The sequence below is a fragment of the Pogona vitticeps genome, chromosome 5 (assembly GCF_051106095.1).
Source record: "Pogona vitticeps strain Pit_001003342236 chromosome 5, PviZW2.1, whole genome shotgun sequence".
Lineage (NCBI taxonomy): Eukaryota > Metazoa > Chordata > Lepidosauria > Squamata > Agamidae > Pogona > Pogona vitticeps.
In genome coordinates, this window is record NC_135787.1 from 157487084 (window position 1) to 157510255 (window position 23172).

Here is a 23172-nt window from a genome sequence, read left to right on the forward strand (position 1 = left end):
TCTGTTGCAGTTTGTTGGATAGCTGAGTATTTATAAAAACCCACAACAACCATCAGATCCTGGCCATGAAAGCCTTCGAGAAAACCTAATACAGTTAAAGGGAAAGGGGGATGAAAAAAGAGGGAAAAGCATATGTTATGGCATCTTGAATCAAACACATTTGTTTCCATGTGAGCTTTCATAAACCAAAATCCACTTTCTAAGACACACCTCTTTCTATTGGTTGCTTTCTATCACTCCTTTCCTCTCCTTCTTTCCTCTTTTAATTTTTCTACATGACAAAATAGAGTAACGAAACTACCTATTTGGAAATCTTTTTTTTCCCTATAGAAAGAAATGCTTCTGCCATCAGAATGGGATGGTCCCCTTTCTCCCCAGCTCTCATGGATCCTCCTAAACTGCTCTGGAGAGTTTGGTAATTCTCCATAGGAGACTTGCAGGGGTCACAAAGCTGTAGGGCAGAGGGAAGACAGAAGGAGAGTCATCTTGTGAGCAAAAAACCAGGCCATTGGCTTCTTCCCATTACTTCATGCCTTTGACTATTACTGATGTATATTCTTGGGGTCCATTCAGTGTCTTCTTTTTCTTCTTCTTGCTATAAATCTTGAAAGATGTCAAAAATACATATAACAGATAAGTTTCTGGTGTGCTAATGATTTGCCCTTTCTCCCTGACATATATTTCTATTGATTGATAGCAGTGTACCATCAGAAAACAGCCTAGAAACTCAAATAAGACAATACATTTCTGAAGCATAGTAGAACAATTTTGTTAATGCATGTTGTTGTTGAAACTGAAACATACAAGTCACTTTTTAAAGTTCAAATATAGACAATCTTTCATTCTTAGTGGAACTGTGGCAATATACCGTGTTTCCCCCAAAATAAGACAGGGTCTTATATTAATTTTTGCTCCAAAAAAGCAGTAGGACTTAATTTCAGGGGATTTTTTTTCATGTACAACAATCTACATTTATTCAAATACAGTCATGTCTTCTTCTTCTGAGTACTGCACAATGGTGGAGGGCAGAGTTTCACTTAGCTAGGGCTTATTTTTGGGGGTAGGGCTTATATTATGAGCATCCTGAAAATCATGCTAGGGCTTATTTTCAGGTCAGGTCTTATTTTCAGGGAAACAGGGTACATATAGCCTTTCTATCTGGTTCAAAAGGTAGAGTGGGTCAAATACTGAGAAATTTTCAGAAGAAAAGCAATACCTTACCGTCCTAGATAATTCATGCTTAGGTTTCCACAACTCCCATTGTTGTGCTTTCTGCAACATTGTTTTCTATTTTGATGTTTATATTCCGGCGATTAACAACAACAACAACAACAACAAAATTATTATTATTATTTTATTATTATTATTTATTTAATTTATTTAATTTATACCCCGCCTATCTGGTTGGTGATACAAAAACAAAATAAAAAGAGAACAAATATGGGGAAAAATAAAATATAAATATTAACAGTCACCAGGAGGCAAATACTCTAGTTAGGGAGTCTGTATAATAGTGTTTTACTTCTCCACTGCTAGTTCAAGGGAATGGCTTGGTAAACTTCAAGTCCTAATCTTGAAATTCCAAAAATAATTAGTTGAGCTCTTTTCACTTCCACATTGCATAAGGTGATTCCACATATTACTTTGTATGGGTAAGAAGGGATGCAGAACCTCTGGAAATTTTCTGTCACAATAGAAGTATTCTTTCCCTAACTCACCCCTGCCTTCTTGGACCAAATATTTTAAACAGCAGCATTATGGGGTGGCTGGGGGAAAATGTTATTACAAATTCTCTCCGATTTTCTATCTTTCCATCTCATATTCACCTGTAGCTTGATTTATCCATGGGAAGAAAAGGCATAAACAATCAGCTTCCAACCGTACAGATGGCCATCAATTAGTGTCATAGGGAAGCCAGAAATGATCACATCCTATTCCTGATTAAAATCATATTCAGCCAGAGTCAGTGGAGGACCTGGCTGAAATGCAGGAAAGATTAGTAAGCCCTCCTAGTATGCTTGCAGGTTGCTAACCAATGGGAGGTAGCCTAGGCCATGATTAAAACTAGGTAGCCCTTGCCTCTTCTTGCAGTTGCAGTCAAGTGGATAATAGATGGAAGAGTGGCTGCAGGTGTGACTGTGATTGTCTCACTGCCAAATATACTGAGGCAAAGAGGCTAGCATCCTGCTTCCTCCATCTGTGGCCACACACTGTTTCAAAATGTCTGCCTAACAACTGGCCCTTCTGAACTCTTGAAACCAAGGCCATAATCAGTTGGTTGTTTGGCAGAAAGCAGGATTGGCAAAGCCTGGTTTTCTGCACCTTTGATAGTTCCAGTGATAGGGAGAATATAAGCAAAGAAGTTTGCTTTTAGAATGGCAGTGATAGAATTAACATTGTAAACAGTAGTTGTATATTGAGAATCAGCTGCTAATGGCTCAGGGGCCTTATCTGTATTTCAATGGGACTATAATTGTAGCGGACATTTAGAATACCAGTCAACAGGTTTCACACATCTATTTTTTACTCTTTACACCCTTCCCCTTTCTTTATATATGTGCATCCTATAGGATTCGGGCTGAGTTGAAGTTAGGACAATGAAGAAAACCGCCAGACGAAAAATTAAATTCATTTAAAATGTGGCGTTGTAGGAGAGATTTATGGATAGCACCTGTTAGACTCCTACACATATCCCAATTATTTTAAAAACTAGCCAGTAGAGGCTGTGATTTTTTTTTTCCTACTGCAATTTTTAAAAATACTATTTTTGGAGTATGGCAGTGGGTGATGTGATCCTCAGACCTCTAGAAATTGCCCACCCAAATTTGAAGAAACAGAATGTTTTGTAGGTCTTGTAATCAAATACGATTGTAAAATAAAATCCCATTTACAGTGTGAAAATGAACCCAGTTTAATGCTCATAAATGTAAGCCCAGTTTAACTTCAAATTTCTTCAAACAAAACAGGTGAAATAAAGGAACTTTGGGGTTGTGCTAGCAGTTTTCTGTTAGAGAGCAATCTGCTTGACTTTAGGGTGAAAAGGAAGGCTTTTGTTGCATTCAGCAATCTCAGTCAAAGTGATACTTTTAGTGCTCTCGAGCCTCATTAGGAGGAAATAAAAACCCTGTCTTGCTTTTAGAATTAGCATATTTGTGAGGCATATGGGACATTTTTGAGAAATAAAGTGGAATAATAATGCCCGCATTTAAAAATACAAATCTGGAGTTTGCAATGTGTGTAACTGAATAAATTCACACAGAAATACTTTGGTCAATGAAGGAAATGCATATATTTGGAAAAATGCATACATAAATAATCACTGAGATAAAATGTGCAGATAAATGCACACATTAAGAAAAATATGCAAAAAATGGATATTTCAGTGCTGGAAGGAAAAGAAGAAATCCACCAAAGTATGAAACAAGAACTGTAAGAAAATGTAGTAGGAATTCAGAGAAATGCAACAAAATAAGTACTGAAATGTTTTTTATTTTCCTACTTTAAAGAATACAGAGTTCAATGGGTCTTGATCCCAAACATGTACATTTACCCTGGAGCCCTGAAGGAGCTTTATTTTTCAGATTCTTAAGCATGACCTATCACTTCTCAGTTTTCACTGTAGACCAATGCTAACAATGTTTGCTCTGCTCATGCTGCAGTATTCCTGTAGCTCATCTATTGTCCTGTTTTTAGAAGTCATAGAAGTCACATAAATGCTCCAGAGTTTAGAAGCAAGTGTTAACCAAGGATCATCTTTTCCCCCACTTTCTATGCAGTCAGTACATTTACTGTGCAAAAAGGGTTCCAGGAAGCCCAATGTTGGACTGTTTAGAAACCACTTAAGGAGGTATCTCAAGGCATTGTCATTGTTTCTCAGCCCAGCTTATGCTTCCTCATGTGCCGCAGCACTACCAGTGTCCTGCTCTACCCGCCAATTGCAGAAATAGCTCTACCATCTCCTGGCTAAGCTGGTCACTCCAGGCAGGGGAGGGAGGACAAGTCTCCCCACACAGCTGCCGAGTGGCCAGCCAAGCAGGGGGACGGCGGATCTACTTCAGAGATTGGCGTGAAGAATGGGATGCTGGCAGTGCAGTGGTGTGTTGAGTGGACAGGCCAGTTTCAATGGCTGGACTTGCATTAGGTGTACCTGGGACAGGGATATTCATAGTAATTTACAAATATGAATATTCCCATTTCTTGTTGTTGTTTAGTCGTTAAGTCATGTCCGACTCTTTGTGACCCCATGGACCAGAGCACGCCAGGCCCTCCTGTCTTCCACTGCCTCCTGGAGTTGTGTCAAATTCATGTTGGTAGCTTCAGTGACACTGTCCAACCATCTCATCCTCTGTCGTCCCCTTCTCCTCTTGCCTTCACACTGTCCTAACATCAGCGTCTTTTCCAGGGAGTCTTCTCTTCTCATCAGATGACCAAAGTATTGGAGCCTCAGCTTCAGGATCTGTCCTTCCAGTCAGCACTCAGGGTTGATTTCATTTAGAATGGATAGGTTTGTTGTCCTTGCAGTCCAGGGGACTCTCAAGAGCCTCCTCCAGCACCACAATTCAAAAGCATCAATCCTTCGGCGGTCAGCCTTCTTTATGGTCCAGCTCTCACTTCCATACGTCACTACTGGAAAAAAAAGCCATAGCTTTGACTATGTGGACCTTTGTCGGCAAGGTGGTGTCTCTGCTTTTTAAGATGCTGTCTAGGTCTACTTACTAACTAATGACACTTCTGATTCTCCTAAAAGATATTTAGAATTTTGCTTCTCTTAATGGCATGGTGCCTTTTTTTATATATTTCCAAAACAATTATCTCCATGAATGCCAGATTTAACATAAGATCTCTGTGAGGGTGGGTGGAACTGTGCTGCTTCACCCCATGAGTGCCCCTGGCCTCTGTGGTTTTTCCACCTCATGATTGCCTCACAATTACACAAAAATTCCTCTCTCTATTTACATGCTAGTTCAAATCCCTATAAATAATCCACAAAATTTAATAGCCAACAGTGCTATTTGCTAGTTTGCCTAAACCTGACTAAAAATGTGACTAAAGATCCCTATTATTCTAGCCTGGATTGGTCTAGATTGTGCTAAACAGAGTTGCTTTGAGGTGCAATATCTCATTTGGGATTATCCGTCCATTCACATGCAAGAATCAATTACACCACTCCTGAAGCACCCATTTTTCTTCCCTCTTGCTGTACATGATTCATTTAACAATCTGGAGAAGTAGAAAACATCCTTCCTACTTGCCTATGGAGGAAAAGGGAGAGGAGGTTTACTATTTCTCTTTAGTTGTTGCTAATGCTTCAGCGATGCTTTGAAACTACAATGTGGGACAAATAGCTATCTAGTCACAATATTAACCTGAAGGAAAAAGGAGTGCTAGAAGTACTTTGTGAAAATATTTTCTCTCAGATAGCCTGGGAAGGATTTTCACTGCAACCAGCCAAGGGGCACCTTTCATGTGTACGTGGGGCCTTACCACAAATTATGCTTCACAAAAAGAAATAAAGAAAAATTCAAAGTTGTCTTGCCTTCAGATCCATGGATTAGTAAGTCAATTTTAAAATAGGTATTCTATTTCTTTCTGTATTTTGTTAGCAACTTGCAAAAGTAACATATTGCCAACAAGGGCTGCAATCCTTGGGACATGTTTTGGAAGGAAACCCCAATGAATTCTGTGGGACTTAACTCCTGGTTAAAATTGCACCAGATTGGCTGTTAATCACAGATGCAAAACTCTCCATGAGTTTATAGCATGACAGGTTTCATTAAATCAAAGGACTTTTGCAGCTTATATTAGCAGAAACATTGAAGATTTGAACTGACAGTGACATGGAGAATGGCTTAATTTAGAATAAGCTTGAAAGGGAACAACTACATATTGTGATGAAAATTAATCAAGGGAATATCAAGTCAACACTTTAATATGAACGTAATTGCATCTGGCAGAATTCATGATCTGGTGGCCTTAGCTGTTGCAACCTAACACATCCTTTGCCACATCTTCAGTGCCTAGCTGGTGTATCTCAAGCTTCTGCAACTTGGTTGTGAATGCCTTCTGCCTGAAAACCCTGGCTCTCTTTGGAATCAGATCCAGTTTTCCTCAAACAGGGCTCACATTCCACTTCTGATGCTACCCAGCAAATCCTGCTGATGCTTTCATTCCACATTCTAAAAGAGAGAATCAGAGATTATGGCATATTGAAAAAGTTGCTGGCTTGACTGCAGATTCCCAAATCTCAGTGGCCATGCTGGCTAGAAGAGCGTGGTAGCTGTCGTCCAGAAAGTAAATTTGCTACTGCACAAAAGAAATGTTTGCCCTCTCATTATTTAGAAATTCCTCTCTTGTATTCCAGAGCTTGTATTTCCAAATGAAACATATTGTTTCCACCTGATGCTTTGTAGCAAGGATGCTACAAAAATCTCTTTTTCTTTTCCCCACATTAATTTATTTTTTAATCACAGATTGCTTTGGGTTTTGTTTCAATTGAAAACAGCCCATACAAAATTCTCCAAGCCAAATACAATAATTAACACAAAGAGTTTCCAATAGGAGGGACATTTTTTCATCTGGCTCTCCTACTGTTGTCAAAGATGAGGAATGTGTCAGAAGAAATAGATATGGTCCCCTAACCAACCATCACATGGTTGGGCTACTTTGTCCCTTATCCTTTTCCCAAATTTGACTTGTAGAAGTTTAAAAATCACAAAAACATGTCTTCCCCTCCAACTCAGTTTATGAGGCAACATTGGGAAAGTTCCTATTTTGAAAATGAAACAAACATTGGGGGCAATACTCCCCTGCCCCTTCTTGCTCATTCTTTCTTTCGGCAAACTTTGTTGTATTTGCTGTGATTTGGAAAGACAGGAAATGGTGAGGAAAGGTGTAACTGCTCTACTGCAGTTTCTCTGCCCACCCCATCCCCCCAGTGCTTTTCAAGCATTGCTATTCAGTGCTCAATCCTCCTTTCTCTGTTTTCTTGGTTTTTGAAGCAAGAATCTGTGAGAAATCCAAATAATTTGACTGAGTGAGGAAGCTGTGGCAGAGGCTCGAGGCTCCATTTCTCTGGTTTCTGTGATGGCAGTCTTTCTGCCTTTATTTTTTTAAAGAGTTGCAAAGAAGGAGAGAAAGTTATCATACATACCTTGTCTTTTCACTCTGCAGAAACGATAGGCCCATTGAACTGTTCATCGATCCATCCGAGGTGAATCCGCTTAGGGCCAAATAATTCCAGGATACCTGCTCATGCATTTCTGCTGATGGCAACTCAGAATGAGACCACTTCCTCCAGGATTTAACACAGGTGTGTTGAAAAATGTCATTATTGATTTTTCATTAATGTTTGACAAGTAGAGTTGGAGGCAGAAATACAATGGCGGCTACCTTTGATATAAAAAATATAAAATAAATGTCCTGATGTAAATCTCTTTAGTTTACTAAGTTAAAGCCCAGTCTTACACAGTGACATTACAGAGTAAGTCCCATTGGATTCAGTGTGGCTTACATATGTGAAAACATACATAAGGCTTCAGCCATGGACTTTAGGAGATTCATATCAGAGCAAACGATTTTTAGATAGCGGCTGCAGCAGTTTTTAGTAAATTAAAAATTTCCTGGTTGTTGTGGGTTTTTCGGGCTCTTTGGCCGTGTTCTGAAGGTTGTTCTTCCTAATGTTTCACTAGTCTCTGTGGCTGGCATCTTCAGAGGACAGGAGTCAGAACACAGCACAGACAGAGTGAAAGCCTTTGTGAATACATTAAAAATTTTTCGATTGCCTTTCTAAGGCTCCTTTGTCATGGGAAGCTGTCGGAAAATTTTTATTTTTAAAAAAACAATGTGGCCAATAACATAATTAGCTTTACTCAGTATATTATTGAACAGCAGGATTTCAGCCAATGATCACAGAGAAAAATAGCATTCCTAAAATTATTATTTTGTAACATAACACATGCGTACCTTCTGCACCTGAGTAGGACACGTTTGTCTTTCAACATGTCACTTTTGGAGGAAGGAAGTGGGAAAAGCCAGCCATCTCTATTTGGGTTGGCAATGCAGGATTTCAGAACAACTAGGCCTATTTTGAATCCAAATATACCCAATTCCACTCCAGCATTGTCCTCTGCTTATATCTTCCCTTTCTCACATCCCCAAACCTACTGAGTTGTGAGAAGATAGGAAGTAAAGAGGGAAAAGAACATCTAAAAGGCTGCTTCTAGCTTTTCTGCTGTTTTAAGCTCTTTCCACCAATGTGAACCACACTTGGTGTAGCTTTTGCTTCTTTTATTCCTCATCTTCCAGGGAGGTAAATTCTACTTATTTTGTTCTTCCAGGGGATGAAGAAGAATTCTGTATGCTTTCTGTATGACATGAACAGTGTGGGTGAAGTCATTTGAGTGTGCTGAACAGATAGCTGGAATTGTAGGGCATGCCATTACGTTTTGGCCATTATTCATCTGCTATTTGCATTTCTTGGCACACCCCTTCACAAATCTTCATTTAAGATAGTCTGGGAAAGAGACTAGAATATAGTAAATAAGAGGGCAGTTCTTCGTGGGCTAGAGAATTTAAGTTACTGAACATTGCAAACCTTTTAAAGTATTTTTTAAATGATAAACACTAGATATTGTCAAACCTCTTTTAGCCATTTTCTATATTAATTATTGCCTCTTCACTTTGTTTTATTATTATTACCCTGTTTTTAAATGAGCTGTTCTGATGCTTTTACTGGCAAATTTATTCTTCGCTGTTAGGTGTAGCAAACCTCAGTTTAGATGATCATTAAACTGAGTTCTAGCAGAATGAAAATGATGTTCCATTAAATTTACCCTGAACTATAGCATGCATTTTGCATACAGGATATTTGCAATTGTAGCTTGTTTGTGTTTTATCTATTGCCTCATTCACAGAGGAACAGAGGCTTTGATCAAATGTACTAATATGGACAATACATAACAACACATCATTTGTTCGTTTTTCTTTCCTTTTTAGTAATATTAATAAGTATTAATGTAATGATGCTTGCTAAAATTTGAAGTATTATTGGTATAGTCACAATTCAGCATTGTCCACAACTAATGTCTAATATCTAAATTATGATTTGGGGGAATAATTTTAATTTGTTGTTCAATAACTCCCTTAAGCTGCGAAAGCTTAAACTTTCTGGACTCATAAAGTAATGGGGTTGTAATCTCTCTTGCTTTATATCATTCTCTTTATTTAATGTAAAGGGAAGGGACAATCGTAGTGGAAATAAATATACATATAGGAAACTTTGTATAGCTTCTGCCATATACAAATTCTACCCTCCATGGCGTCCTATCAGTTTACTCCAGTTATCCATATATATAGTAAATTGAAGAATAATAACCAAGTTGAAATTCAAACAAAAGTGCCACTGCAGCACCATAACCCCTAGCATGTTTTATTCTTGGGGCATGAATGTTAGTAGAGTTCAATGGCACATCTGATAAACATGGATGTGGAATAAGGTAAAGGTTCCCTTTGACATTTAGTCCAGTTGTTTCCGATTCTAAGGGACGGTGCTCATCCAAGCCTTAGAACCAGCATTTGTCCATACAGTTTACGTGGTCACGTGGCCAGTGCAACTAGACACGGAACGCTGTTACTTTCCCACCATTATGGTACCTATTTATCTACTCGCATTTTTACATGCTTTTGAACTGTTAGGTTGGCAGGAGCTGCGACAAGCAACAGGGGCTCACTCCGTCACATGGATTCAATCTTATTGCCGGTCTTCTGACCTTGCAGCACAGAGGCTTCTGCAGTTTAACCCACAACACCACCACATCCCTTTGGAATTGGAATACCAAGCTTATAATATAATGCATTTGCCAAACGTTATGTTGTAGTAGATTCTGTGTGACTTTATTTTTGCAATTAGGAATGTTAGCATCTACCTAGTTTTATAATGGCAGATGAGAAATGTTTCTTGTTCAGCCTTGTGTGTGTGTTTTAAATGACCAACCCATCTTATATGTCTATCTTTTTCTAGTGATTAACTGGACATTTTACAGATTTCTTTTAAAATTTTGCTTGACTTTCCAGCAATGTCACTAAATGGGAAGATCTTTGGTGTGAAGATGCACATAGCAGAAGTCATCTAAAAAGAAATGTGTATTTCTCATGGTGTACACACACAATGCCATTCAACATTACTACAAGGTAAGGGATTCATTTTTATTCAGTCACAGAAAGATGAAAATATGTTCCTTTGAAAGGTATAATTATGGAGAATAGGTGAGTGTTATCAGTCTGTTTCTGCCCCACAGAAAGGATTACGAATCACAAAAGGTCCACACTTTAAAGATAAATTATCTTAAGTAAAGAAAATGCTGTTTATTTTGCTGTAAATATGTCAGTAAATGCCTGTTTTTCCAGCTGTCTTTTCTAGCTTCTTTGCTATGAGGTAGACAGTAGCTGTTGATAAAAGTAGGAGCATGCGACTATTATATACCTCAATTAACTCCAAATTATTTGTTTTACAAGCTTTAAACTGATTTTCAACCTGCCCACTTTGATGTGTATCCAAATACTCTGAAGTATCTATATGTATTATATATGAAATACGTATGTTCTGTGAAAAAACACAAAAATTAGAAAAATAAAGGGATGAGAATCTCTATAAAGGATCTGGGATTAGCAGTAAAACTCAATGCCATGAAGTACTGCTTGTCCTCCAGTGCAGTGGTCCCCAACCTTGGGCCTCCAGATGTTCTTGGACTGCAACTCCCAGAAGCCTTCACCACCACTTCTGCTGGCCAGTATTTCTGGGAGTTGAAGTTCAAGAACATCTGGAGGCCCAAGGTTGGGGACTGCTGCTCCAGTGTACAGGCAGAGCTCCTGTCCCTCCCACCTTACCCACACTCCCTCCCTCCCTCCCTCCCTCCCTCACCCTCCTGGCTGGGAGCCATGCAGTTTAGGTAGCTATTAGGTCTTGTTCCTAATACTACCGTGACCTATCCCATCGAATTCTGCGCAGTGTCACACACATCACACATAGATGCTGAGTGAATCAGACTGAGATCTGTAATCTCAAAGGAAAAGTCCTCTGATTCTCTCTACTTCCTGAAAATAAAACCGAAGCAAATCTCTCTCTGTTCTGAACATGCGGCCATTGTAAAATGGCTGCTGATCACATGGGGAGCAGGATTCCCTTCTGGGGCTCTATGACTGCGATTACCAGGAGAATTTAGGATTTTTCAGACCTGAGCTGTTCCTTTGCTTTGACTTTCTGGTTCTGCTAAAGTATTACTTTTGTATTCTGAGGTTAGCAGTTTTAAAAGGTTTCTCAGCATTTTAAAACTCAGAAGTTCCAAAGCAAATATGTGGCACTTTGAAAAGGCATGCTTTAATTCAAGTCCACTTTGGGCTCCCTCACTTCACTTCAGATGGTTTCAGAAATAAACAAATACTCCTGCTTCACTTTGGAATAAAAATAAATTCAAAATTGAAATACATTCCTGGTTTGAAGAAATTAAGCTGATTTTAGTGTTAGAAGTGGCTAGATCTGTTGATTTTGTTCTTCCTGTGTCCAGAGGTTTTAGTTGTTACCCCAAAAGTAACTTTTCACATCTCTGTTCTCCAAGGATGGGAACTTGAGTTGCACAACTCACGGTTGAGTTGGACATAAATCGCACTGGTGACTCAACTTGGACTTGATTCGGTGTGTGGGGGGGTGTTCAATGACTCAACTCATGACTTCAACCCATTTTTCTGAGTCACCTTTTGAAGTACCTATTCTTTTAATGAAAGACACCATAAACCCAGAAGAAAGTTTGCGATATTCACCAGAAGGTGCAGGAGAGGCAGACAGGTGGAGGCAATTGGTGGTGGTGGAGGAGATAGCAAAGGAAATGGAGGGTTTTCAAGAGGGTGGGGGTGGAGGAGTGACGGAAGGCGAGACAGGCACAGCAGATTGGACCAAAAGTGGGTGGTTCACAAGCCTCAGAGCTCCTCATACACACCCCAACACAGAACCCACTCACCCCTCCCTTTTTTTGAGGAAGGGAAGCTTGTTTTTAATGGGCACTTGGACTCGGGATTTAGTTTCAAAGACCTGGACTCATCCTCGGGACTTGGATTCAAAGACTTGCCAGCATCCCTACTGTTCTCACTCTGTGGCCTCAGGATAGAATAACAGGAAATATGCAGAAGAGTGAGGACTGGACACTGCTCATTCTGCCTTGCCCATGTATTGGATGACATGTTTCAAAATCGCATTGAGAAGAAGGGCTAAATGGGCAGAGTAGTAGAATTTATAGGTGCTGAGGGATAAGCTGGGCAGTAATTCAGAGCTGGAGAAATTAACTACAGCTATGGGAGTTTTCACCTTCTATGGCCAGTGGCTGCCTGGAGGATTGTAGGATGTGTAGTTCTTAAAGGTTATTTTCCTGAGCTCTGGAGATTCTTGGCAATTGCACAGGGCAATGAAAGTTTTTTTTTCTGCCAATGCTGCTGGTCCAAAACTCAGTCTATGCATTCTGTCAATGAATATTAACATCATCATGTTAAGATTACTAGCTGATGATTTATCATAACTCACCATTGGTCGTTGCTTCACACTACCTTATTTTGTGATAATAATGAGTCATCCTCTCTTCTTCAGATGATTAAATATACCAGCAAGATTAGTATGGATAATACTGTAACATGAGTCAATGTACAAAGGTATATAGATGATCCCAGGTGGAGACTAACCTCTGGGTAGAGTGGGCGGCATATAAATTAAATAAATAAAAATAAAAATAATAAATAACCTTTGCTTTCCCCTATAATCAAGGCTCGGCCAGCCATTAGGAGTGAGGCAGGCAATGCTGGTTACTTCCATGCTCTGTTTGTAACACAATGCTCAATTGCTATGACTGAACTTTTAGTCAGTTGTGTATGATCTATGGATCAGATGTAATCCCTCCTATTCAAACAGTAACCTTGGGAATCCCATTTTCTAATTGATGCGCACAAACTCTTCCAATACTATTCTTCCCTGTATTGGTTTATGCCCAGATTTTCAGGTCCTTTTGAAAGCTGATTCAGGTGATATTTCAACGTTTTAAACTGTATTCAGGAAGCACTTTGTTCTTTTAAAAAATATTTTTGAATCTTTCTTTGGGCAGACTCAGAGAGCCACCAGAGCACATGTGGACTCAGAAGGAGCTTGCATTAGGCTTGGCTGCCAGAAATGGAGGTTGCTGAGAGGAAGTCTTGGGGAAAGAAACAAGCAGTTTGTTTATACCTATTAGCTGGATTTTCAGCTAATACTGACGGGAATTGTGAGTTTAATGAAATGAATGACCTATGGCAATATATTTTCCAGAATCAACAGCCAAGGTACAAAATACGGACAAATTATCTGGAACAAGATATGGATGATACTCTGTTTCAAACTGGGTAGAGATTCTGGTTGAACAAAATGGGAAGGTTTGGTTTACTCAGTAAAAAAACAGTCCTTTCAGACTTTCCAACTACCTAAGGGAATATTAACACAGATACAGTACAAACTTCAGCTGGTACAATTATTGGAAATAATTGCACCTGGATAAGTTACCATGGGTCCATACTTGGGTTCTGTAGAACATTTGAGGAAGCAATTTAGCTTTATACAATTGTATTAAATTTTATTTTCTTCCTGGTCCAGAAGAGAAGGAATAAACATAATTGGTGGATACCTCAGCTAACAGAACTACAGGTTCTGAGATCATGTTCTTCAACTTTTAAATGTCACTCCATGGTATTTATATGACATGGTCTCTTCAAGCAATTTCCTGTTCAGCTGCCATATATATTTCTTCCTCTTTTTCGCCAAAAGCTAAAGTTTGGTTTTGATATCATTTACCTGGAGCTGTTCCTTGGCACAATAGGCTCTTAAGACGCTTAATAATCTTTGCATACCCACCTGAGTGAGGGCCAGGAGGACAGTGTCATCTGCGCATAAAAGTACTGAAACATCCCTGTTCTTTAGACAGGATGGAAAAAACGTGAAGCTGGATACGGAGGAGCCTGTATCATTTAAGTATAAATTAAATAGAAGGGATGCTAATAAACATCCTTGACACAGTCCCTTATTTACAGGGAGTGAGCCTGAAAGAGGGTGACTCTTGCTGCAAATTCCTCTGGAGGACAGGAGCCTGTTGCATAGCAAATTTGTTGAAGGGGGAAAGCAAGTAAAGTAGTAATTTACAACCCTGAGCTATGGCAATATTTCTAAAGTTAAATCCTTCTTTTTGTGTTATGGTAAATATGTATATTCCACCGTGGAATTCTAACTGTTATCGAGATAATGTTTGAGAGCATCTCTCAGATTACTTACTCAATTTAAAGAACCAATTCCCTGAAGCACATTAGATGCTATTGAAACAGAATAAACAGTTAATTTGAGAAAAGAAGTGTGTATAGAAGACACAGCAGTGGGCTGAATTGGCACATTCTCTTGAAATTAACATCTTACTGCAGCCCGAAGGTGCACCAATGTACTCTGTACTGATCTAGCTATCTCCACATAGGAATGGAAACTACACTATCAGTCCTTGTTTTTTGATGAGAAGGACTGTACATCTTTGGAAGTGGACAACCAAGCACTTCCTTACTGGGCGTCACGACCTGTGAGGTAGTAATACTGCTTAAAAAAGAGAAAAACACCCAGAAAACAGGCAGAGTCCCAGGCTCTCTGCCTTGTTTACTTCTAAAATTTGGGAAATTAGCCTCAGAATGGGCTGAAGCTATTACCTATCTACACGAAAATAGTTTGGTCAGATCCTAGGGATTATCACCCTATAAGTCTCCTCAATGTAGTCAGCAAATTGTATGCAAGACATCTTTTGGACACACTAAAAAACAGAGTGTCCTCAGAAAACCTCTTGGCAGAGGAACAAGCAGCATTCCATTGTGTATAATTGTGCTTTCTATTTCAGTCTTTAGTGTGGAAATATATATCACTCTGCTACATTCACTTTTTGTGGCTTTTATAGACTTTAAAGCAGCCCTTGACTTCATATCACAACCCTACCTTTGGAGGAAATTAGAATCCTTGAATTTAGATTGTAGGGTTCTTAACAGGAACAATGTGCATCAGACCATCCCACTTCTATAGCATTTCCACATTTTTTGGCGGTGTAGTCATAGCCTCAGTAGCAATCCATGGTCATTAACAGAGCTTTTTTTTTGGGGGGGGGGAGATTACAAATCCCAGAGTTCCATGGCCATGTTGGCTGAGGATTATGGGAATTTATGATCAAAAATAAATGTCCATGCTCTGGCCAATTGCCAATTTGACAGCTGATAAAAATGCTCTTTCCAGTCCAAGTATACTATTGCTGAATTATTGAATATGAGGAAAACTAAACCAATTCAATGCAAAGAAATCTAATTGATGAAAATACAGCTCCATGCCTCCCCGTATTTTGTTCTGATAATGGCAGTGATTTATGTAGATTCTCTATTTTGCTTTCCTTATTTTTTTCTTTACATCTGTAGAATAAAACATAAATGGCTCATAGAAATAGATACTTCAGACTTCAGCTCCTTCCCGCTGTTTAATTCACTACAGCCCCTTTTTTCTTGAGTTTTTCTCCAGGCTGATTACAGTTCTGCAATCGGAGACTAAAAAGTATTTCAGACAGATTTCTTTCTTTATTTATTTAGTAGCTAGTTAGTGAGTTATTTGTGTTTCATCACATGGATCTGCTGCTGTCACAACTAGTTTGATCTTAATTTCCATCTGTTTAAGTTGACTTCACACACCAGCTCTATTTTCTGTACTGCAGACTCTGCAACATTCACTGGTGGGCTGGCTTCTCCTGTGATATAGCCACTTTGCTACATTGATTGGATTATTGATCGCACTGTAAATGTCAATAACTCTGCAGAGAAGAGCAAAGCTGAAGCTCCTTTGTTGAGGCCAGAGGTGGGCAGATTTGCCTTTTCCGGCTACAGCTCCAAACTGGGAGCTGCAGTCCGAAAACACACATTGGTTGGCCTCTGAGGCCAATGTCCCAGCCCTATAAACCTGTCTAGTCTGATGTGCGTTGATGCAGCCTGCTGTATAGCCACCTTGACGTTCCTCAGAATGTTTCCTTCTAGTCTCTGGACCTTTTCTTTCCAAGCAGAACAGCATACACAGAGGGCCCTTTGTCTTGTTGCTTCACTCTTGGTTGTGTTTTGCCTCTTTCTTAATGTTGTGCACTTGAATGCGGACTCTAAAGAAGGTAAACCAGAAATGGGAAATGTTCATTTTTTTTAGTCTACAGCTCTCAGAATACTGCATCCAGCATGGGCTTCTGGAAAGTGCCATACAAAAAGCCCACAAATGTTTTCCATCTCTTGGTTAATCTACAAAAAAGGATCATTAAAATGCCTGTAGCAGTACGCTGTTAAAAATCCTATAGATATGTTTCACAAGAAAATGAATCAATGACCTAAACAGGATCAAACCTTTCAGATACAGAGGGAAGCCTTTTCTGTGGTGGTGTGTCAGTGATATCCTAATCTGTCAGTTCCTATATCTCCCTCATTTGAATTTAGTAAATAATAAACAGAATATTTATTTATTTATTTATTTATTTATTTATTTTATATCCCGCCTATCTAGTCGATAGACCACTCTAGGCGGCTAGAATTCTAAGCTGTCCTTCAGGATTGGCATAATTGTCAGTTTCACTTTCTGTCACATTATTCACTTTCTGTGAATATAGGTAAAGGTAAAGGTAAAGGTTCCCCTTGACAATTTTTGTCCAGTCGTGTCCGACTCTAGGGGCGGTGCTCATCCCGGTTTCCAAGCCATGGAGCCAGCGTTTTGTCCGAAGACAATCTTTCTGTGTAAATTGTGATAAAAAACAACTGTGAAAAATTGTCACAAATCCTTGGGTGCATCTCACTTCTAGAATTTCCTCCTTGAGTTAATTCACATTTTTCCATGATTACTGTAGTTTAGGTACCCTATTCACCTGTGATATAATTCTGCTAGAACTGCTCTATTGGCTTTGGTGGAAATATTAGCATGTTAAACAATCTGATCACAATTTTTGAAGCTGCTTTGACTATTCTTTTAGGGGGGAAGTAAAGTATACAATTCCCAATTTTTTAAAAAAACGAGAAGAATGCAGTTACTTGTGCAATGGCCTTCGTGTTTTAGAACAACAGATTTTAAGGAACTATAAAAGAAATTAGGAGGCAGTATATACAAACTCACTTAGGAGTTTCCCTGAAAAAAGGGAAACATGAGTTTCCTTGAAAAAAGGGAAACTTATGTCTGAAGAGACAAACTTAAGATAGTACTGCCTATCACACTGTTGTCCCAGGGGAAATGACTAGACATGAATTATTTAAGCTAGTGTTTTACTTTATTTAGTGGGGCTTTCCCTTGATTCAGACTATAAATTATAATCTGTTTACAGTTAAGTAATGTAGTCAGTCTTATTAACAAATTAATGTTTTAAAAAGAAAAGACAAGAGATACATCCACAGAGAAATACAGTTAAATGATGCAACCACACATATTTAGGTTTATTTTCACCTGGGAATAAAGATGAAGGTATTACACCAAAAACCTCATAGACAGGTGATTTTCAAGAAAATGAATCAATTGAGGGGAAAATGTTTTGGTAGGAAGGCTGAGGCATAAAACTCATCAAAAGAAAACGGATACAGTTCTTAGCTGGAGACAGTAGGATGATTGAGGTTGGTAGTACGACTGCTTAGCAGTTCATTAGAAGATTGAAATCCTTAAATGCTGGTTGTGGTTGTCACAGAAGGAGCTTTTCCCTATGATTTATTACAATTAGTTTATTTGTTTTGTGTTGGTCTTCATGTCATAAAAATATTTTTCCCTTGTATACCCCCTAATCCAAAATTAAGAAATCTAAGTGGGGTTTAGCAAGTGCAGGGGGAAAGGGATCAAAGCGCTGCAGGATCGCTTTGATCCCTGCTTTCCCCTCCAGTTGTTTTTATTCTCTCCTCGGCTTACTTCTGTGTATAAGATAACCCTCAATTTATAGTCTAAAGATTTTAGACAAAAATATAGTCTTATACATGGAAAATACAGTAATTTCAATTTATCTTTGATGTAATTTAGCCCTGAGTGAAAAGGGGATTTTTAGGCAAGGAGAGAAGATAAATAATAAACAAATACTAAACATTAGACATTTGGTACATCCCAAAAGCACCAAATCCATGCCAAAACTTCACCCTAGTGAAATAGATTCTTTTGAGTGCAATCCATCATTTATAATGATTTCCTTATATCTTCTTATTTATTTATTGTTGCTGCTATTGCTGTTCGTATTGATATGTCCCACTTATTGTATTTTGGTTCTATTGTTATATATCATTATTATGTTTTCATCCTTTAAAATGTTTAATGTCTTTTTCTCTCCTATTGCATTGAGCTGAGATTTAATTTAGGCTCCAGTGTGTCAATAAATGCAGTGTATGTGAAGTATTACATTTATCTGACAATCCTTGTCCTCTGTAAAAAATCATCCTTATTTTGATAGACTATCCTAATTTTAACATTTATTTTCATTAACAATAATATTGACATTTCTGTTATTTATTCATTTTTTTTTTGAAAGAGATTTATGACTGAGTTGCTGTCCTTCAGACTACTGTTGTATTGTCTGCCCTTTATTTACTGGGATGAAATGAGCTTCTTAGTTCTATTATATGAAATAAGATAGAATAGAAGCAATAATTTCTAACCATGTAAAACAGTGGTCCTAGATTTACAAGAGGCAGGAGAAAGGGCCTATCCAAACATATCAGTCCTCCTAGTTTTTAATTATTTCCATTCAGAAACACCATTTAAAGTACCTTGCTGTACTGTCTAGAAAATGGAAGTGGGACCAGACTGTATGGGAAGGAGAAGAATTATTTCACATGTGGAAAAGTCAAAAGCCTCATCAGGATATGAATACGAACTCTTCGGTTCTGTCAGGTATTACATGCAAAATAAGAGACAGTGTACAGTATTAGTATTTCTCCCTGTTGCACCTCCTTTTTATATAACTTCAATCATATTGCATAACTATCTTCCATCAGTCCAGTCCAGAGTATTGCAGAAGAAGTAGTCAGTGACAAATTGAAGTAGGTGAAAAGAAATTGTTCCCCAAAAGTAAAACAATTGCCTTCCGTGTAAGATAATGGCACTGAATCTCAAAATGACAGGGAGAGTGCTTCTCAACAATAAAATTACAAAAAGGTTGGAAGCCCTTTCAAACAGGATTTCATTGACTTGGATTAGCAGTTGCCTCTAGGTTTATTTTGTATTTTAGGTTATTGCTGTATCGGTCTGGATCTTATTATTTATGTTACTGTGGGCCGGGGGTGGGTTGTTGTGTCTTTAACTGCTGTTAGCCACCCACAGTAGTGCTTAGGCACTAGGTGGACAGGGTACAAATGTAATGAATAAAACAATAAATAAATAACACATCTTAAATGTTCCAAAGTATGGTCTAGTTTAAAAAAGAAGGCTGTGAGGGGATGGAGAGGAGGTCTGAATTGCAAAGATGACCAGTTCATATTGAAATGAATGTATCTCACCTGTTTATAAATACTGGCAAAAGTCTGAGGAAACCATTGAATTCAGTATTGATGCTTGTCTCTGTGCAGCAGATTATTTCACTGTACATGTGCAGGGAATGCATGACTCAGAGAATGCTTTGGGGTCTTTGAATAATTTATATGACAAGGTCAAATCCACACCCTTTACTGGTAAACAAAAATTGTTATTATCAGCAGCCAGACTCTACCTGGCCAATAACACATTTGGGATCAAATCAGGATATGTTCTTGTGTATTTCCAATAATGAAAAAGAGACGGAGCAGATGTACCTCAGCAACATAATTTTTTAGTATTAACTCTTACTTTTCCAATGCTACTGACACTCAAAAAGAACCATTCTGCTGACGAAAAAAGTGAAGCGAGCTGCGGTTCTGAGGACAAGAATGGGCAACTTCTGCATTTTTGTGGGTCACTGAAGTAAAAATATAGGAGTTTGGACAAATCTCACAAACTTTATTTATTTATGTATTTATTCATTCATTCATTTGAATCAGAACGTTGCAACAGCGCCATGTTTCTGGAAATGAAGACAGGCTGGCTATATACCATTGCCCTGGGGAAGCCCAAGTGTACTTGCAATGCTTTCTACATTCTAGGATCCCTGCAAGGGTGGGTAAGCCCACTAAACTGCCTGCTGGTTTTGTTGCTGTTGTTGTTGTTGTTGTGAGGAGGATCAGCAAATAATAGCATAATCATATGTATGTCTAATCCAATGCAAGCCCTATTCAGCTCTATGGGATCTATTCCCATGAAAACCTGCTGAAATGCCAGTGAAATAAATCATTGGAATAAAGATGTGAGAGAATTATTTCATCAAATCATTTCTCCTTAACTATTAGTTTCATAGCATTGTTCTTTTTAAAAAAAATAATGCCCTTGTTTCCTATTAGATCTATGCCTGAAACAGGGAAGTAAAATTCAGGTATGTTAACAGCTCTGTTTCTAAAGCTAAGAAATAAAAATAAAACATGGTTTCTTTTTTTAGAGAAACTGTATGGAAACTTTTAGAATTTGGCAGAGGTTTTTGGGGCCGGGAAAGTTTGTTTGGGAGCTGCAAGTGGCCTGTTGGCTAAAACTTAGACATCTTGGTTACAAGTTACAGTGATGTTGAAAACATTTTAAATTAGGGGAAAGAAAAATGGGTAATCAAAATAACTGAACAAGTTATTGCCTGCCGCCCAGAAAACTTTGGGTAGAGTGGGCGGCATATAAGTTAAATGAATGAATGAATGAATGAATGAATGAATGAATGAATGAATGAATAAATAAATAAATAAATATAAATAAATAAATAAATAAATAAATAAAATATCTGTAAAGCCTATTTGTATAGACAACCTTTATAGTGGTGACCGCACAGATTTAAAAACAATGTAGTTTTTTATGAATAAATTTTGGGGTATAGTAGAGCTTGAAAGTAACTCATTTCAGTTAATATAACTGGTTTAAAGAAGATAGGACAATGTTCTTTTTCCAAATAATATAATGCTTGCTAGTCTTTTCCATGCCATTAAAAATGTTTGCTTGTTACTTTTACTAGTTGTTTTTGGTGATTTAATGATTCATTTGTGACCAAAAAACACTAGACAGCTGAGTCTCTGGGAACACCTTTATTAACATTTTCCCTGTCACTGACAACTACTAGGGGTCACCATGTAAATTTCCCACAGTTGCTTGGAGCAAACATTACATTGGGGTACCATGATAGAATAAAATGTGAGTGGCCCCCTGAGTCAGCCACTCAACACTCACCAGAACACTAGAAACATAATGGAATAAGTTCACTTTCTCCAACAATTTTGAAGCCTAGGCTGTGATTTTGGATCCCAATAATACAATTAAGAAAGCTGGCTGGATTGTTTAGTTAGTTAGATTTTCGACTGTGGAGCCAGAGATTGGGAGTTTAATTCTCCACTGTATCTCTCAGAAGAAGAAGCAGCTTCCAGCAAACTGGACGGTCTTGGGGTATCCCCAGAAGAAGAGCATGGTAAAATACTTCTGAATACTTTTTACCTAGACAATCCTAAAAAGAGTTGCCACAAATCAGAATAAACTTGATGACATGTAATTATTTTGTAATACAGTTAAGAAACTAAAATATCTTCAGGCACATATTGATATTAAGCAATGGTGGAGAAACTAACATTACTGCATTAAACACGGGGGAAAATAGTTAAAGTGTGGGTGTCTGTGTGAGAGATGTGATCTTTGACAGCATAAGACAGCCACTTAAACTATGTCTTATTTTCATGACAGAATGAAGGAAATCTTCATAGATTGCTCACATTCATTTCAAATTTATGTCAGTAAACTCTTGCAGTAAAAGAATGCTTTTCTTTCCCCTTTCTCCCAGTGGAATGCATGTTTTGAAACAGGACCAATGCACTTACGGGGAGTTTGCAAATTACCTCACAAAAGCCAAAGAAAAATCAATGGGGATATTTCCCTTCAGGTTCAGCATACTGATTGTAGAAATATTAATACTTAATGCTTCTATTACATTTCTTATCTACTTAACTGAACAGAGCAGCTAAGAGAGGGGAATATGTCTTAGATTTTAAAAAAGAAGCAGTGCATGTTTTTCAAATGTCAATTTTGTTAGCACTATTTCTGCTTTAGAGGTGTGTGTGTGTGTGTGTGTGTGAGAGAGAGAGAGAGAGAGAGAGAGAGAGAGACATGGTAAGTGAACCCAGCTGTCTGAATCTCAGGGAGTATATTGCAGAAGTGCCCTTTTCCTTCCCATCTACATGCATGTACGTCCTGACAAAACTGATGAAAAGAGCTGATATTTCCAGCTACTTGCAGTAGCGCTTATCTAGAGAAATACTTTTCTGTTCTTCTAGGCATCACAAATGTCTCCTCCCATGTACAGAATAGGTCAGAATGTTGACAATGTAATGCCTTGGTAACTTTTGTAATTCTTACACATGACCTTGTGCTTGGTAGAAGAACATAACGTATGCTCAGGTGCACATTAGACCTTTACCTTTTTCAATAGCAAAAGGGTGGTTTGTGGTTTATATAGTTGCTGCAATACAGTGGTGCCTCGCTAGACAGTTACCCCGCATGACAGGTTTTTTGCTAGACATTGACTTTTTGCGATCGCTATAGCGATTCGCAAAACAGTGATTCCTATGGGGGAATTTTGCTGGACAATGTTTGGTCCCTGCTTCGCAAACCAATTTTCGCTAGACGATTTTGACAGCTCCCTCCGCGCTTGCAAAACAGGTGTTTTCGGGACCTAAGCTTCACAAGACAGCGATTTAAACAGCTGATCGGCAGTTTGCAAAGCAGCTTTCCTATGGCTGATCTTCGCTAGACAACGACGATTCTTCCCCATTGGAATGCATTAAACAGGTTTCAATGCATTCCAATGGGGAAATGCTTTTCACTAGACAATGATTTCGCTAAACAGCAATTTCAGTGGAACGGATTATCATCGTCTAGCGAGGCACCACTGTACTTCTGTTTAGTGTCACTTTTTCATTTAAAACATAAAACTACAAGGTAGCAAGTGGACATAATGTACCAAGACTGTCACCTGTACACATTTGCTGAAAAGAAATGGGACTTCTTGCATTCTTTTCCATATT

General features: G+C 38.4%; 1 long non-coding RNA gene across 7 annotated transcripts in view; it reads left to right on the plus strand.

Moving 5' to 3' along the window:
- Nucleotides 1–23172, plus strand: part of LOC110084187 (uncharacterized) — a 120243-nt gene that overhangs the window by 34442 nt on the left and 62629 nt on the right. For all 7 annotated transcript variants that reach the window (XR_012087322.2, XR_013536659.1, XR_002301440.3 and 4 more), the window contains 2 exons: nucleotides 7171–7309; nucleotides 10072–10188. This is a non-coding gene — a long non-coding RNA (uncharacterized LOC110084187). The remainder of the gene's footprint in view (nucleotides 1–7170; nucleotides 7310–10071; nucleotides 10189–23172) is intronic.